Genomic DNA, 18215 nt, shown 5'->3' with positions numbered 1-18215 from the left:
TCGGAAATCAAGGTGCCAGAGTCTGGAGGAAGACTGGGGAGAAGGAAATGCCAAAATGCCTGAAGTCCAGTGTCAAGTACCCACAGTCAGTGATGGTGTGGGGTGCCATGTCAGCTGCTGGTGTTGGTCCACTGTGTTTCATCAAGGGCAGGGTCAATGCAGCTAGCTATCAGGAGATTTTGGAGCACTTCATGCTTCCATCGGCTGAAATGCTTTATGGAGATGAAGATTTCATTTTTCAGCACGACCTGGCACCTGCTCACAGTGCCAAAACCACTGGTAAATGGTTTACTGACCATGGTATTACTGTGCTCAATTGGCCTGCCAACTCTCCTGACCTGAACCCCATAGAGAATCTGTGGGATATTGTGAAGAGAAAGTTGAGAGACGCAAGACCCAACACTCTGGATGAGCTTAAGGCCGCTATTGAAGCATCCTGGGCCTCCATAACATCTCAGCAGTGTCACAGGCTGATTGCCTCCATGCCACGCCGCATTGAAGCAGTCATTTCTGCCAAAGGATTCCCGACCAAGTATTGAGTGCATAACTGAACATTATTATTTGATGGTTTTTTTGTTTGGTATTAAAAAACACTTTTATTTGATTGGTCGGGTGAAATATGCTAATTTATTGAGACAGGTTTTTTGGGTTATCAGGAGTTGTAGGCCAAAATCATCAGTATTAAAACAATAAAAGACCTGACAAATTTCAGTTGGTGGATAATGAATCTATAATATATGAAAGTTTAATTGTAATCATTACATTATGGTAAATAATCAAATTTAACGCTATATGCTAATTTTTTGAGAAGGACCTGTACACCACAGACAGGAAAAGGGAAAGTCTGACAGGAAACAAGATGGCCCCCGTGAGGCCAGTGACTCCATCTTAGGTAAGGGCAAAAGTAACCGAACTGAGGGCAACAGCAGACAGGAACAGATGTACAGTCCAAATCCTTACATTACTCCCTTCTTGAAAGACGTCCTCTGGACGATCTTAAGTCTGGCCTATTGGGGTATCTGCTGTGAAACAGTCTGATCAGATGGGGAGCATGGATGTTTTCCAGAGGTTCCCAGGAATTTTCTTCAACCGATTATCCCTGCCATTTCACCAGATACTGAAGATGTCTCCTATGAATCCGTGAATCCAAGATTTTCTCCACCATGAATTCCTCTTGCCCGTCAATGAGGACTGGATCAGGAGGAGCAGAGGTGCGTCCGGGAAAAGAATTAGGCACTGCTGGTTTAAGCAGGGAAACATGGAAAACAAGATGAATTTTTAAAGAGTTAGGCAACTTGAGTCGACAGGCTACAGGATTCACAATACCGCTGATCTTATATGGGCCAACATATTTTTGCCCCAGCTTGGAATTCGGAATTCTGAGTTTTAAGTTTTTTGTTGAGAGCCAGACCATGTCTCCTACCTTGTATGTTGGTGCTGGCTTACGGAATCTGTCTGCTGCCTTCTTGAATCTTTCCTGTGCTGAAACTAAGGTGTTTTTTAGAACGTCCAAATTTTGCTGTAAAGATGCAATGCGGTCAGCAACTGCAAGCACAGACATGTCTATGGGAAGTCGAGGGAGAATACTGGGATGATATCCCTTGTTAGCAAAGAACGGAGATAATTTGGTGGAAGCATTCTGAGAGTTGTTATACGTGAACTCGGCCAACGGAAGTAGACTCACCCAATCGTCTGGTAGATGACACACGTAGCAACGCAGATACTGCTCCAAGGTTTGATTGGTCCGCTCTGTTTGGCCGTTAGACTGTGGATGAAAGGCAGATGAAAATTTTACTTTGATGTCCAGAGCAGCACAGAAGCTTTGCCAGAACCGTGAGGTGAATTGAACTCCACGATCAGATATTACTTCATCCGGAACTCCGTGTAAACGAAAAACATTTTGCACAACAGGATCCGCTGTTTGCTTAGCTGTTGGGACACCAGCACAGGGAATAAAATGAGCAGCTTTAGTCAACCGGTCAACTACTACAAGAATCGTGGTTTTTCCCTGTGACAAAGGCAACTCCACAATAAAATCCATTGAAATAGACCCCCAGGGACGAGATGGAACAGGCAGAGGTTGTAACAGTCCTGTAGGTGAAGAACGAGGAACTTTTGACCTGGCACATACCTCACACGATGACACGTACCGAAGAACATCTTTCCGAATAGTCGGCCACTAGTGTTGAGCGATACCGTCCGATACTTAAAAGTATCGGTATCGGAAAGTATCGGCCGATACCGGCAAAGTATCGGATCTAATCCGATACCGATACCCGATACCAATACAAGTCAATGGGACTCAAGTATCGGCCGGTATCCCTGATGGTTCCCAGGGTCTCAAGGAGAGGAAACTCTCCTTCAGGCCCTGGGATCCATATTAATGTGTAAAATAAAGAATTAAAATAAAAAATATTGATATACTCACCTCTCCGACGCAGCCTGCACCTTATCGAGGGAACCGGCAGCCTTCTTTGCTTAAAATGCGCGCGTTTACTGCCTTCCGTGACGTCACGGCTTCTGATTGGTCGCGTGCCACCCATGTGACCGCGACGCGACCAATCACAACAAGCCGTGACGTAATTTTCAGGTCCTGAATGCCTAGAATTCGGCATTCAGGACCTGAAAATTACGTCACGGCTTGTTGTGATTGGTCGCGTCGCGGTCACATGGGCGGCACGCGACCAATCAGAAGCCGTGACGTCACGGAAGGCAGTAAACGCGCGCATTTTAAGCAAAGAAGGCTGCCGGTTACTACCAGGGCGCGTCAGAGGGTGAGTATATCCCTATTTTTTATTTTAATTCTTTATTTTTTACATGGATATGGATTCCAGGGCCTGAAGGAGAGTTTCCTCTCCTTCAGACCCTGGGAACCATACACTGGGAACTTCCGATTCCGATTCCCGATACCACAAAAGTATCGGATCTCGGTATCGGAATTCCGATACAGCAAATATTGGCCGATACCCGATACTTGCGGTATCGGAATGCTCAACACTATCGGCCACCAGAAAAAACGAGACAGAAATTCTTGAGTCTTCTGAACTCCCCTATGACCGGCAAACTTAGAGTCATGCATTAATTTCAACACACTCAGTTTTACTGTTTCTGGGATATACAGACGCTGTCCTTGAAACCAAAGTCCATTCTTGAAAGTCAGATTTACCTGAGTAGGTGGTTGACTCAAAAGCGAATCCGCAGCTTAAGCCTCCTTAATCTTAGTTAGAAGATCCTGATTATGCAAGACGCTTACAAAGTTTTTCTCAGAAAGAATGGTCCTTAAAGACGAAGCCGAAGTTGCTTCATCTGAATGAATCCTGGATAGTGCATCAGCCTTCTTATTACGAGAGCCCAGCCTATAGGAAATGACAAAATCAAATTGATTAAGAAAAAGATTCCATCGAGCCTGTCTAGGTTTCAGACATCTTGCCGACCTCATGAATTCGAGATTCCAATGATCCGTGAGTATAACAATCTGTTGGGATGCTCCTTGTAACAGATGTCTCCATTCCTTAAATGCGGTTATAATGGCTAACAGTTCCTTGTTGCCAACGTCGTAATTCCTTTCTGCGGGTGACAATTTTTGTGAGAGAAAGGCACACGGATGCAAGAGATCTTTCTCACCTGTTCTTTGCGAGAGTATGGCCCCTACAGCACAGTCCGAGGCATCCACTTCCACTATGAAGGCTTTGTCTGGATCAGAGTGGACAAGAATGGGAGCTGTCGTAAATTTAGATTTCAACGTAGAAAATGCTGTTTGAGCTTGGGGAGACCAGACAAATGGCGTCTTCTTCTGGGTTAACTGAGTGATGGGTGCAACAATCGCTGAAAATTTTTTAATAAGGCGTCTGTAAAAATTGGCGAATCCGATGAATCGCTGTACTTCCTTCACTGACTTGGGAGTTGGCCACTCCTGAATGGCTTGTGTCTTGCTTGCGTCCATGCTGAGACCCTGGGGAGGAATAACATATCCCAAGAATTGAATCTCTGTTTTGTGAAACTCACATTTCTCCAGTTTGATGTATAAATGATTCTGCCGTAGACGATCCAAAACCATTTTCACGTGTCGCTGATGGTCCTCGATATTGCTGGAAAAAATCAAAATGTCATACAAATAAATCACAACAAAAATATCGAGTATATCCCTGAAATCATCATTCGCCAAGTGCTGGAATGTAGCCGGTGCGTTCCGGAGACCGAAAGACATAACGAGGTACTCAAAATGTCCATAACGTGACCGAAAAGCCGTTTTCCACTCTTCGCCAGGACGAATCCGTACTAGATTGTACGCTCCACGAAGATCCAATTTTGTGAAGATTTTGGCATGTCGCACTCTCTCAATTAGTTCGTGAATTAGTGGGAGTGGATAAGAGTTCCTGATTGTAACTTTGTTGAGCTCCCGGTAGTCAATGCATGGTCGGAGTGAGCCATCTTTTTTTTTGACAAAGAAGATTGGAGCACCTGCTGGGGAGGAAGATGGTTGTATAAACCCCTTAGCTAGGTTTTCATCTATGTACTCCTTGAGAGCTTTTAATTCTGGCCCAGACAATGGATAAATACTCCCGAAAGGAATCGCGGCACCAGGCAATAATTCCACGGGGCAGTCATATGGCTGATGAGGCGGTAATTTATCCGCATTTTTTTTGTCACACACATCACTAAAGTCCCGATACTCTACCGGCACTGTTGAGTCGACCATGACTGCTGTCTTCACTGGAGCCAGCTCTCCAGAGAACGCTGATTCATTTGGAAGCTGTAATTCCTTCGTTGTCCAATTGATAGTTGGATTTCGCAGCCGCAACCAGGGCAAACCTAAAATAATAGGAAAATTAGGAGAAGAGATCAACAAAAAGGACATATTTTCAGAATGATCCGCGCCCATACGGATCTTTAGTGGGACTGTTTTGAGTTTCACAGGCCCAGATATTAGTGGAGACCCATCCACGGTCTCCATAAACACCGGAGAGTCTCTTTTTCGTGAGCGTATGCCATGTTTTTCAGCAAAGGAGATGTCCATGAGATTGCTGCAAGCTCCAGAGTCTATCATGGCGGAGCAGGTGATCCAGCAGGAACACACTCAAATTTTGATGGAAACGCAGCAGAGGGAATCCCTCCTCGCCGCGGTAGAACTTACGGAAAGTAAGGCTATGTCCACAGGTGATGATGTTACCGATGAATCATCAGGAAAATCAAAGTTTTCAGCAGATATTTCCTGTCTGTGCGGAAGAGAACACATTGAAGATACATCCGAAAAGTCAAGTCCAGTTACCGCAGCTGCGGACTTGCGATTTTTCCCAGGGCACTCTGAAATATAGTGACTCGATTTACCGCAGGAAAAAATAGATTCTCCTTGAAACGATATTCCTTACGTGCATCGATGGGTTTCCTCCATACTGCGTCAACCTGCATAGGTTCCAGCTCTGTCTGAGATAAAGTCTTAGTCAGCGCCTCCTTGGTGGGGGATGGAAAAGGCATAAAGTTATTACGATTAGCATCGGCCCATTTTTCTTGACGACGTTCGGTGAGACGAATATCAATCCGAATACAATGATGTATAAAGTCAGCCAAGTTAGTCGGCGATTCACCTCGAGCTAGTTCGTCTTTGATGGAAGCAGATAAACCTCTCCTGAACACTGCATATTTCGCTGAATCGCACCATGTAGTATCCAGCACCCATTTCCGAAACTCCATTGCGTATTCCACAACAGGACGCTTCCTTTGACGCAGTGTCAGTAGTGCGGTTTCAGCTGTGATGCTCCGATTAGGGTCATCAAACATTTGACACATTGCTGCAGTAAAGTCTTTCAGGGAATTCAAGCACACATCATTAGTCTCAATCAGAGGATTAGCCCAGGCTAACGCTTTGTTTGTTAGCAACATAATTATAGTCAACACTTTATCCCGATCAGTTGCAAACTGGGCCGCACGTGCAGAGAAATACAGCTGACATTGATTCAAAAACCCCCGAAATTTCTCTCTTTCACCACCAAACCTGAATTGTGGGAGTTTAGGAAAAGCCGGACCAGGAGCTGGGGTTGGAGCAGATACCATCGTTGCAGCTGTAGCCTCCACATTTGAAAGTCGAGACGCTAAGGCCTGAATAGACATATCGGCCACATTCGCATTATGATTAGTTTGCGATTCTAATGTCCCCAGTTTTGTTTTTATAGCCTGCAGCTCCCCATGAAGTCCAGAGACAAAAGAGCAAAGTTTTTTCATTCGCACCTCCATAGAATCTGACCCAGAGATCTCCATTTTTTTGGGCTTGAGTATTCTGTTATAAACTTAGTGCTAAGTGCAGTGGAGATCAGTATCATGGGTTAGAAAAGAGGCCGAGAGACAAAAGGTTAAGAGTTCAAGAATATTTATGATGGTATGCAGGTAAATAGCTATGACACAGCAGGTTAGTAGCAGACAGAGCTGGATAAGCAGTAAGCATGTGTACAGACCGTGGGAGTCCAAGTATATCAGGACCAGAGACCTGGAGACCAGGCCAGGCCTCCTAGCAGGGAACAGTCCAGCAGCAGAGACGAGTGCAGAGCAGATCCAGGGAAACAAGTCTTACGATGAAGAGACGTAGATCAGATGCGGTATCCCAAGGTAACGAAGAAACCAGCAAGATAGCAGTTCTTCCAGCTTGATCACAAGTCCAGGAACAAGATACTCAAGCAATGAGTAATATACAGAGCTCCCTTATATACACCACAGACATGAACAGGGGAAGTCTGACAGGAAACAAGATGGCCCCCGTGAGGCCAGTGACTCCATCTTAGGTAAGGGCAAAAGTAACCGAACTGAGGGCAACAGCAGACAGGAACAGATGTACAGTCCAAATCCTTACAAGATCGCTCTGGACATGCTAATCCGTCTAGGTTGGATAATCAACAAGGAGAAGTCCACCTTGATTCAAACCCAACGTCTAGAATTTCTGGGCATGGAATTTGACACCATTCAAGCCCAGGTCTTCCTCCCAAAGGAATAGTTCCTTTCTCTCCGGCAGGGCATCAAAGCCCTAAAGCACTCTGCCCCTCTACCTCTTTGGCTTGGCATGAGGGTTCTAGGGAAGATGGTCACTTCCATGGAAGCAGTACCTTATGATCAGTTCCACTCCCCCCCTCTTCAGCTGGCCCTTCTGTCTGCTTGGGACAGGAGCCCACTTTCCTTAGACCACCCAGTTCGCCTCCCTCTCAATGTGAGACAATCTCTCACTTGGTGGATGCTGTCCACCTCCATTCTTCACGGGAGGTCATTTCTCCCCCTCGGCTGGCAGGTCATCACCACCGACGTCAGTCTCCAGAGGTGGGGTGCGGTCTTTCTCCATCTCACAGCACACGGCCGCTGGAATGTTCAAGAGGCACGTCTTCCAATCAATCTCTTGGAGATCAGGGCAATCTTTCTGGCCCTCCTCTGCTGGCAGTCCCGCCTCTCGGGAAAACTGGTCCGCATTCAGTTGGACAACGCCACGGCGGTGGCTTACATAAACCACCAGGGAGGGAATCACAGCAAGCAGGTCATGAAGGAGGTGCATCCCAGGGGTGGACAATTGGGAAGCCGACTTCCTCAGCTGTCAGGGACTCGTGTCGGGTGAGTGGGCTCTTCTCCCCACTGTCTTTGACCAAATTTGTCAAATGTGGGGCATTCTGGATGTCGACCTAATGGCCTCCCGAACAAACCGCAAGGTTCCCCAGTACGTATCCAGGTCTTGGGATCTGATTGCCGTTGACTGCGACACCCTCGTGATCTCGTGGGCTCAGTTTCAGATGCCTTATCTGTTTTCTCCTCTTCCCTTTATCCCAAGGGTCGTAAAAAAGATAAAGGCAGAGGGGGTTCCTGTTTTCCTAGTAGCTCCAGACTGGCCTCGGAGTGCCTGGTATGCGGAGCTAGTGAACATGCTGTCGGACATCCCCTGGAGACTTCCAGACCATCCGAATTTTCTATCGCAAGGACCCCTCTTCAAGCTGAATTCGCGGTCTCTGAATTTAATGGTATGGCCATTGAGGCCGCAGTCTTGAAGGGCACAGGCTTTTCCCACAGCGTCATACAAACCATGATAAAAGCTAGAAAACCGGCATCTTCCCGTATCTACCATAGATGTTGGAAGGCCTTTTTCCAATGGTGTGATGACAACAGTTTGTTCCCTATGGTCTTTTCCTTTCCTTCAGTCCTTGGTTTCCTTCAAACGGGTCTCAATTCGGGCCATTCCCTGAGCACTTTAAAGGGTCAGGTTTCTGCTCTGTCCATCCTCTTTCAAAGAGACCTGGCTTCCTTTCCCCAGGTAAGGACCTTCCTTCAGGGTGTCGCTAATATAGCGCCTCCTTACCATCCTCCGGTCGAGCCTTGGGATCTCAACCTCGTACTTGGTGCCCTCCAGAGTGTGCCTTTTGAACCGATTCAGGACATTTCCCTTTCCCTTCTTTCTTGGAAAGTGGCCTTCTTGGTTGCCATCACCTCAATTAGGAGAGTCTCCGAGTTGGCGGCGTTGTCCTGTTGTTCTCCCTTCCTGATTTTACACCAGGATAAAGTGTTCCTTCAGCCTGTTCCCTCCTTTCTACCAAAGGTAGTTTCGGCTTTTCACATCAATGAGGACATCGTCCTTCCTTGTGCCCTTCCCCAGTTCATCCTTTGGAGAAATCACTCCACAATTTGGATGTGGTCAGGGCTATCTGAGTCTGTCTTTCCAGAACTGCTCCTTTTCGTCAGTCCCATCCTCTATTTGTCGTTTCGGAAAGTCGTCGGCAGGGGCTCCCCGCCTCAAAATCCACAATTGCTGGATTCGTTCGGCGGTCCTGGAGGCATACCGTGTTCAAAACAAACAGCCTCCCCTGGGGGTGAGGGCTCACTCTACCCAGGCTGTGGGAATTCTTCTTCTCTGCCTTTCTGATGTTTTACTTGGCAAGCCATTTCTGGCCTTAACAAGAACTGTACCTGTGTTCTTCCATTTCCTTACTATGTTCCTCACAGTGGAAATTGACAGGTTAAAATCTCTGAGACAGCTTTTGTATCCTTCCCCTGAACAACTATGTTGAATAATCTTTGTTTTCAGATCATTTGACAGTTGTTTTGAGGAGCCCATGATGCCACTCTTCAGAGGAGATTCAAACAGGAGAACAACTTGCAAGTGGTCACTTTAGGTAGCTTTTCTCATGATTGCATACACCTGGCTATGAAGTTCAAAGCTCAATGAGGTTACAAAACCAAAAAAAGCGCTTTAGTAAGTAAGTAAAAAGTAGGTAGGAGTATTTAAAACAAGAAAATAATAAGGGTGCCCATACTTATGCACCTGTAAAATTTTGTTTGAATGCAGATTGCACATTTTCTGTTAGTACAATAAACCTCATTTCAAGGCAGAAACATTACTGTGTCCAACAGTTATTAGATATATGAAACTGAAATAGCTGTTGCAAAAAAAACAATTTTTAGAAAACATTAAGCGTAAGATTAATAGGGGTGCCCAAACTTTTTCATATAACTGTGTGTATATATATATATATATATATATATATATATATATATATATATATATATATATACACACACAAAGATAGTATAGACCTAGGGTATTAGACCAAAAATTGAAATGTATGCATGAAAAACACCTATTTTTAGACCACACACAAAATGGCCGTCGGACTGAGATAACACTGTTTCAATATGTGGCCTGTATCTTTAAAAATTTTCAAACCACAAAATACTGTATACACCAAGGTTATCAGACCAAAAACTGGAATGTATGGCTGAAAAGCCAAGATTTGAAGCCCACAGATAGACCAGACGTGTGACTGAGATAGCAGACTGTTTCAATAGGTGGGATGCATTTTTTCCCTTCCCCATGACAGCACCCATGACATGAGAGATGGTCCCAGCCCTCAGAAACAGGAAACCTGCAGAGGAGATAAAAGATGGGGGCTGCACCTCTCTCCTCAATTTGGTTTCCTGTTCCTGCAGGGAACCTGCGACGCCGGTCCAGAGGAATCGCTCTCTGACAGCGCCGGTCTGGAAACCGAGGTCCGCGGCGGGAGCAGCTGGCGGCGTGCGCGACTGCACTACTTACGGGCAGAGCTGTGTTGGTGGCTTCCTTCCCGCTGTGGGCTCCCCGGCGTCCGCTCCTGGCCGAAGGCTGGGCCGGGGTAGGGGCGTGCCTATCACTAGGCTGGTGCTGAGGTGAATGGGAGGACTTCCGGTTTCAACCAGAAGTGACGTCACACGCCGAGGGGAGCGATGTGCTGACACTCCCGGGAGGAAGTTCAGGGGTGCTCACACCGCTCTCCCCCCTGTATTATTTAAGGAGGCAAAGCATGAGCAACAGTGGCAATAGCCTCTCTAACATGGCAGACCTGACTGCGGAATCACTGGTTCCGGTGGACATCCCACAGACTCCCGTGGTACTAAGGTTTCGGTGGGTGAGTACCTTTGTAAGGCAAATAACACATCAGTAACACAGTATTTCTGTATTATATTGTGCAGGGAAAGAAGGCTACGGCCAAACAGAAAAACAAAAGTGTGCGCACTCTGTGGTAAAGCTCTCCCTAGCACCAATGACAAACGGATCTGTCGGTTATGTATAGATAAGACTGTGGCCGAGGAGTCTTCATCATTACTCCAAAACATAAAGGCTATCATTAGGGATGAAGTCAAAATCACAGTAAAAGAGCAGTTGAAACAACATGGGTTACATAGCTCTGAAAATCCACCTCCTAGACCTGCCCAAACCACGGACGTAGAATGAGAAGGTGAACCGGGGGAATTACCACCAGATAATGACTCGAGGCTTGTTTCCATTTGCGAGAAACACGTCCATGTCTCGCATGTGGAAACCAAGCTGTGGCGCCGACTCTCCAGAGCGGAGCGTGCAGCTCCATGTGTTCCTATGCGGCTGCACGCTTTGCTCCCATTGCCGGCACCAGAGCTTGGTTTCCAAATGCGAGACACAGACGTGTTTCTCGCAAGTGGAAACAAGCCCTCAGACTTAGATTCTTCAGATGAAGAGTGTGGTCGGCCATATGTACTATCTGAGGACGTTGGGGAAACTGCTTAAGCTAGTTAGATCAACATTGGGGGTTGAAACACCAAAAGAACATAAAACAGCCCAAGATTCTATGTTTAGCAACCTAGAGGGGAAAAAATAGTTTTTCCTTTCCATGAAAATGTGTTAAATTTAATTAAAAAAGAGTGGAAAAAACAAATAAAAAAATGTCAGTTCCTCAGGCCCTTTAGCGTAAATATCCGTTTGAAGAAGAAATCTGTGACAAATGGGAAAAAGCACCTAAATTACACTCGGAAATTGTGAGCACCTCCAGGGGCATAGCGCTTCCCTTCGAGGACATGGGAGCTTTAAAAGATCCTCTTGATAATAAGGCAGACGCCTTCTTAAAATCGGCATGGGACGCATCGACGTGGGCATTTAAGCCGGGGGTGGCCGCCACTTGTACGGCTCGGGCCATGATAAAATGGTTAGAGGAACTGAGCGAGCAAATGAGAGACAAATGTCCAAGAGACAGACTCTTAGAAGTAATACCCTCACTTCAAAATGCGGCAGGTTTCTTGGCTCTCTCCAACTCTGGTAGAAGAGCATTGTGGCTAAAAAATAGGTCTGCTGACTTTCAGTAAAAAGTCAAACTGTGTGCAGTCCCTTGTGAGGGCCAATATTTATTTGGGAAAGCACTAGATTAAATTCTAGAGAAGGTGGCAGACAAGAAAAAACACTTCCCGCCTCCCCCTTCTCAAGACGCCCGATGTCACTGTTCTATAGGGGAGATCGTCGTGGGACACTCGTTATTAATTGGACTACGGCGGAAAGGCAGTATATGGTTTATTATTTTACGTTTTTTGCAGGCGCTGAAGTATGGTAAGCATGGTGAAATGAAGAATATTAAAATACTTTTTTCCTAATGTGTGTGTTTTATTAACCCTTTACTACTATTGGATTAATAATGGATAGGCGTCTTTTTGACGCCTCTCCGTTATTAACCCGGCTTAATGTCACCTTACAATAGCAAGGTGACATTAACCCCTTATCACCCCATATCCCACTGCTACACGGGAGTGGGAAGAGAGAGGCTAAGTGCCGCAATTGGCGCATCTTACAGATGCGCCATTTCCGGGGCGGCTGCGGACTGGTATTTGTAGCCGGGGGGCCAATATCCATGGCCCCTCTCTAGGCTATGAATATCAGCCCGCAGCTGTCTGCGTAGCCTTTCTGGCTACAAAATATAGGGAGACCCCGTGTCATTTTTTTGGGGGGTCCCCCTATTTTAATAGCCAGTAAAGGCTACGCAGACAACTGCGGGCTGATATTCATAGCAGGCTACAAATATTGGCCCCCGGCCATCGGCTTTCCCCCTCTGGCGCAGAAAATTGCTCAGGAGCCCACGCCGTTTTTTTTTTTTTTAAATTCAACGCTTATTAAGGCCTCTTTCATACTTGCGTTGTTACGGGTCCATCGCTATGCATGGGGATGACATACAGACGCACGGTGTGAAATTTGTGCACGACGAGGGCAGCGGATACAGTTTTACAACGCATCCGCTAGCCATTCTGAAATCCGGGGAGGAGGGGGGCGGAGTTTTGGCCGCGCATGCGCGGTAGAAAATGGCAGATGCGACGGACAAAAAAACATTCACTTGAACATTTTTTCAGGCCGACGCTCAGCCAAAACACGAGGGATCTGTTGCACGACGGACGCGACGTGTGGCCATCTGTCGCGATCCATCGCTAATACAAGTCTATGGGAAAAAAACGCATCCTGCGAGCACATTTGCAGGATCCATTTTTTTCCCGCTGGATCCCTTTTTTATTCCGCCGGATCCTTTTTTTCCGCCGGATCCATTTCTTACTGCCAGATCCATTTTTTCCACCGGATCCGTTTTTTTCCGCCGGATCCGTTTTTTCTCACAGAGTTGTATTAGCGCCGGATTGCACCTGATGGCCAAACTTTTCATCCGTTTTTTGCCGGATCCATCAAAAAAGCTGTTTCCGCCGGACGGAAAACACATACAGAGGAATGGTTTTGCACTGCGGTTTTTCCAAATCCGCAGCTGAAAAATCCGCAGCAAAAAAAGGATAGTGTGAACAAGCCCTAAAAAACCGCACCAAAAACTGCATCGAAAACAGCATCAAAAGCCGCACCAAAAACCTGCATCAAAAACTGCACCAAAAACCTGCATCAAAAACCGCACCAAAAGCCTGCATCAAAAACTGCACCAAAAACATGATCAAAAACCGCACCAAAAAACTGCATCAAAACCTGCATCAAAAACTGCATCAAAACTGCACCAGTTTTTGATGCAGGTTTTGATCCAGCTTTTGGTGTTTTTTGATGCAGTTTTTGGTGCTGTTTTTGATGCAAGTTTTTGGTGCGTTTTTTTATGCTGTTTTTGGTGCTGTTTTTGATGCAGGTTGTTGGTGCGGTTTTTGGTGCAGTTTTTGGTGCTGTTTTTGATGTAGGTTTTTGGTGCAGTTTTTGATGCTGTTTTTGATGCAGTTTTTGGTGCTTTTTTGATGCAGGTTTTTGGTGCGGTTTTCGATGCAGTTTTTGGTGCAGTTTTGATGCAGTTTTTGGTGCAGTTTTGATGCAGTTTTTGATGCAGGTTTTGATGCAGTGTTTGGAAATAAATAAACAGAAAATGTGCATGATTTGAATGGAAACATGCATGAAAAAATGGATTAGGAGGCTGGATTCATCATTTCACATCTCAGATTCATACGTTTTTTGCCAGATCCATCGTGCGTTTTTTCGCCGGACAGAAAAACGTTCCTCTGTATGTGTTTTCCATCCGGCGGAAACAGCTTTTTTGATGGATGCAGCATAAAACGGATGAAACGTTTGGCCATCAGGCGCAATCCGGCGCTAATACAACTCTATGAGAAAAAAAGGATCCGGTGAAAAAAATGGATCTGGCGGAAAAAAATGGATCCGGCGGAAAAAAACGGATCCAGCGGAAAAAAACGGATCCTGCGAATGTGCCCGCAGGATGCGTTTTTTTCCATAGACTTGTATTAGCGACAGATCACCATGGATGGCCACACGTCGCATCCGTCGTGCAACAGATCCGTCGTGTTTTGGCGGACCGTTGGCACGAAAAAACTTTCAAGTGAACTTTTTTTGTCCGTCCCGCCCGCCTTTTTCTACCACGCATGCGCGGCCGAAACTCCGCTCCCTCCTCCCCAGACTTCAGAATGGGCAGCAGATGCGTTGAAAAACTTCATCCGCTGCCCACGTCGTGCACAAAATTCAAACGTGCCTTGGTACGTCTACCCGACGCATAGCGAAGGACCCGTACCGACGCAAGTATGAAAGAGGCCTTAATAAGTGTTTAATTTAAGAAAAAAAAATGGCATGGGCTCCCGCGCAATTTTCTGCGCCAGAGGGGGAAAGCCAATATTTGTAGCCTGCTATGAATATCAGCCCACAGCTGTCTGCATAGCCTTTACTGGCTATTAAAGTTGGGGGACCCCCCCAAAAAATGACGTGGGGTCCCCCTATATTTTATAGCCAGAAAGGCTACGCAGACAGCTGCGGGCTGATATTCATAGCCTAGAGAGGGGCTATGGATATTGCCCCCCGGCAAATACCAGTCCGCAGCCGCCCCGGAAATGGCACATCTGTAAGATGCACCAATTCCGGCACTTAGCCTCTCTCTTCCCACTCCCTTGTAGCAGTTGGATATGGGGTAATAAGGGGTTAATGTCACCTTGCTATTGTAAGGTGACATTAAGCTGGGTTAATAACGGAGAGGCATCAATAAGACGCCTATCCATTATTAATCCAATACTAGTAAAGGGTAAATAAAACACACACACATTAGGAAAAAAGTATTTTAATATTCTTCATTTAACCATGCTTACCATACTTCAGCACCTGCAAAAAACATAAAATAATAAACCGTATACTACCTGTCCTCCATAGTCCAATTAATAACGAGTGTCCCACGACGATCTCCCCTATAGAACAGTGACATTGGGTGATGTCACTGCTCTATAGGACCTTCAGTGACACACTGACAGGAGACAATGGCTCCTGCAGTGCATCACTGAGGTTACTATAATTCAAAGTCTTACTTTATGGCAATTGCTGCGTGGGAAAATTTCGCACTCAGCAATGGCATTAAGTGAGACTAGGGACTATTTTTTTTACAGCGGCGGAGGAATACAGTGGCGGAAGGATACCTTCCTCCCGTCATTGTGTTTCCGGAGCCCCTGGAGAGCAGTCGCATCAGCTGATGCTGCCATTCTCCACGGGAGATCGTCGTGGGACACTCGTTGATTTCTGCAGACAGGGAGTATATTGGTTGTTTGTTATTTTAATCTTTTTTACAGATGACACTGGCTTTGGGGATCAAAATGACATGTAATGGTGAGTATGTAATCTATATATAATGTACTGTATGTCTATATGTATGTATTGTATGTCATGTATGAATGTATTGTATGTAGTATGTATGTATGTAGCATGTATGTAGTATGTATGTATGTAGTATGTATATATGTAGTATGTATGTAGTATGTATGTAGTATGTAGTATGTATGTTGTATGTATGTAGTATGTATGTAGTATGTATGTAGTATGTATGCAGCATGTATGTAGTATGTAGCATGTATGTAGCATGTATGTAGTATGTATGTAGTATGTATGTAATATGTATGTAGCATGTATGTATTGTTGTGAATTTGGATTCTGGGCTCCCCCGGTGGCTACTGGTGGAATTGAACTTGTGACATCATCTTCCCTGTTCACCTGTTCTGATTAGATCTGGGTGTCGCTATATAACCTGGCTTCTCTGTTAGATGCTTGCCGGTCAACAATGTTATCAGAAGCCTCTCTGTGCTTGTTCCTGCTCCCAGACATCTACTAGATAAGTTGGACATTCGTCCATGTTTTGTTTTTGTATTTTGGTTCCAGTTCACAGCTGCAGTTTCGTTACTGTGTCTGGAAAGCTCTTGTTGATCAGGAATTGCCACTCTGGTATTATGAGTTAATGCCAGAGTCCTAAAGTAATTTCTGGATGTGTTTTGTTAGGGTTTTCTACTGACCATGAAAGTATGCTTTCTGTCTTCTGCTATCTAGAAAGCGGACCTCAAATTTGCTAAAACTATTTTCCTGCTGCGTTTGTTGTTTCATCTCATATCACCGCCAATATATGTGGGGGGCTTCTGTCTCCTTTTTGGGCATTTCTCTAGAGGTGAGTCAGGTCTTATATTTCCCTCTGCTAGCATTATTTAGTTCTCCGGCCGGCGCTGGGCATATAGGGATAAAAAGTAGGACATGCTACCTGGCTACTTCTAGATGATGCGGTAGGTTTAGTTCATGGTCAGTATAGTTACATCTTCCAAGAGCTTGTTCCTATTGAGGCTTATGCTAGTTCTCTGGCCATGGAGATCATGACAGTTTGACCGGCCCACTAAAGGGTTAAAATCCTTGGCTGAGAAAGGAGAGAAATAAGAAGTCTGCTGAAAATTTTTTTTTTTTTTTTTTTTTTTTTTCTCTAGTAGTTAGTGTGCTCTTAATTGGATCACTTGCCAGTCTGTCTATGCTGCAGTCTTTCTTTTTTTTCTCTCTCCTTCTAATCTTTGAATGGCTCTATGTTCACCTGTCTATAATGGATCTACAGAGTGTAACTGCAGGTTTGAATAATCTCGCCACGAAAGTACAAAGTTTGCAAGATTTTGTTGTTCATGCTCCGGTATCAGAGCCGAGAATTCCTTTGCCGGAATTCTTCTCAGGGAATAGATCTAGCTTTCAGAATTTTAGAAATAATTGTAAGTTATTTTTGTCCCTGAAATCTCGTTCTGCTGGAGACCCTGCACAGCAGGTTGGGATTGTGATTTCCTTGCTCCGCGGCGACCCTCAAGATTGGGCTTTTGCATTGGCACCAGGGGATCCTGCGTTGCTCAATGTGGATGCGTTTTTTCTGGCCTTGGGCTTGCTGTATGAGGAACCTCATTTGGAACTTCAGGCAGAAAAAACTTTGATGTCCCTATCGCAGGGGCAAGATGAAGCTGAAATTTACTGCCAAAAATTCCGTAAATGGTCTGTGCTTACTCAGTGGAATGAGTGTGCCTTGGCGGCTACTTTCAGAGAGGGTCTCTCTGATGCCATTAAGGATGTTATGGTGGGGTTCCCTGTGCCTGCGGGTCTGAATGAGTCCATGACAATGGCCATTCAGATCGATAGGCGTCTGCGGGAGCGCAAACCAGTGCACCATCTGGCGGTGTCCACTGAGAAGACGCCAGAAAACATGCAGTGTGATAGAATTCTGTCCAGAAGCGAGCGGCAGAATTTTAGACGGAAAAATGGGTTGTGTTTCTATTGTGGGGATTCTACTCATGTTATATCAGCATGCTTTAAGCGTACTAAAAAGCTTGATAAATCCGTTCCCATTGGCACTTTACAGTCTAAGTTTATTTTGTCTGTGACCCTGATTTGCTCTTTGTCATCTATTACTACGGACGCCTATATCGACTCTGGCGCCGCTTTGAGTCTTATGGATTGGTCCTTTGCCAATCGTTGTGGGTATGATTTAGAGCCTTTGGAGACTCTTATTCCTCTGAAGGGGATTGACTCCACCCCATTGGCTAATAATAAACCACAATACTGGACACAAGTGACTATGTGTATTAATCCGGATCACCAGGAGACTATTCGTTTTCTGGTGCTGTATAATCTACATGATGATTTGGTGCTGGGATTGCCATGGCTGCAGTCTCACAACCCAGTCCTTGACTGGAGAGCTATGTCTGTGTTGAGCTGGGGATGTAAGGGGACTCATGGGGACGTACCTTTGGTGTCCATTTCATCATCTATTCCCTCTGAAATCCCTGAGTTCCTGTCTGATTATCGTGACGTCTTTGAAGAACCCAAGCTGGGTTCACTACCTCCGCACCGTGAGTGCGATTGTGCTATAGATTTAATTCCGGGTAGTAAATACCCAAAGGGTCGTTTATTTAATCTGTCTGTGCCTGAACATACTGCTATGCGAGAATATATAAAGGAGTCCTTGGAAAAGGGACATATTCGTCCATCGTCATCTCCCTTAGGAGCCGGTTTTTTCTTTGTGTCAAAAAAAGACGGCTCTTTGAGACCATGTATTGATTATCGGCTTTTGAATAAAATCACGGTTAAATATCAATACCCATTGCCGTTGCTGACTGATTTGTTTGCTCGCATAAAGGGGGCCAAGTGGTTCTCTAAGATTGATCTCCGTGGGGCGTATAATTTG

The sequence above is a fragment of the Ranitomeya variabilis genome, chromosome 5, assembly GCF_051348905.1.
Source record: "Ranitomeya variabilis isolate aRanVar5 chromosome 5, aRanVar5.hap1, whole genome shotgun sequence".
In the NCBI taxonomy this organism is placed as follows: Eukaryota; Metazoa; Chordata; class Amphibia; order Anura; family Dendrobatidae; genus Ranitomeya; species Ranitomeya variabilis.
This window is presented reverse-complemented; position numbering follows the sequence as displayed.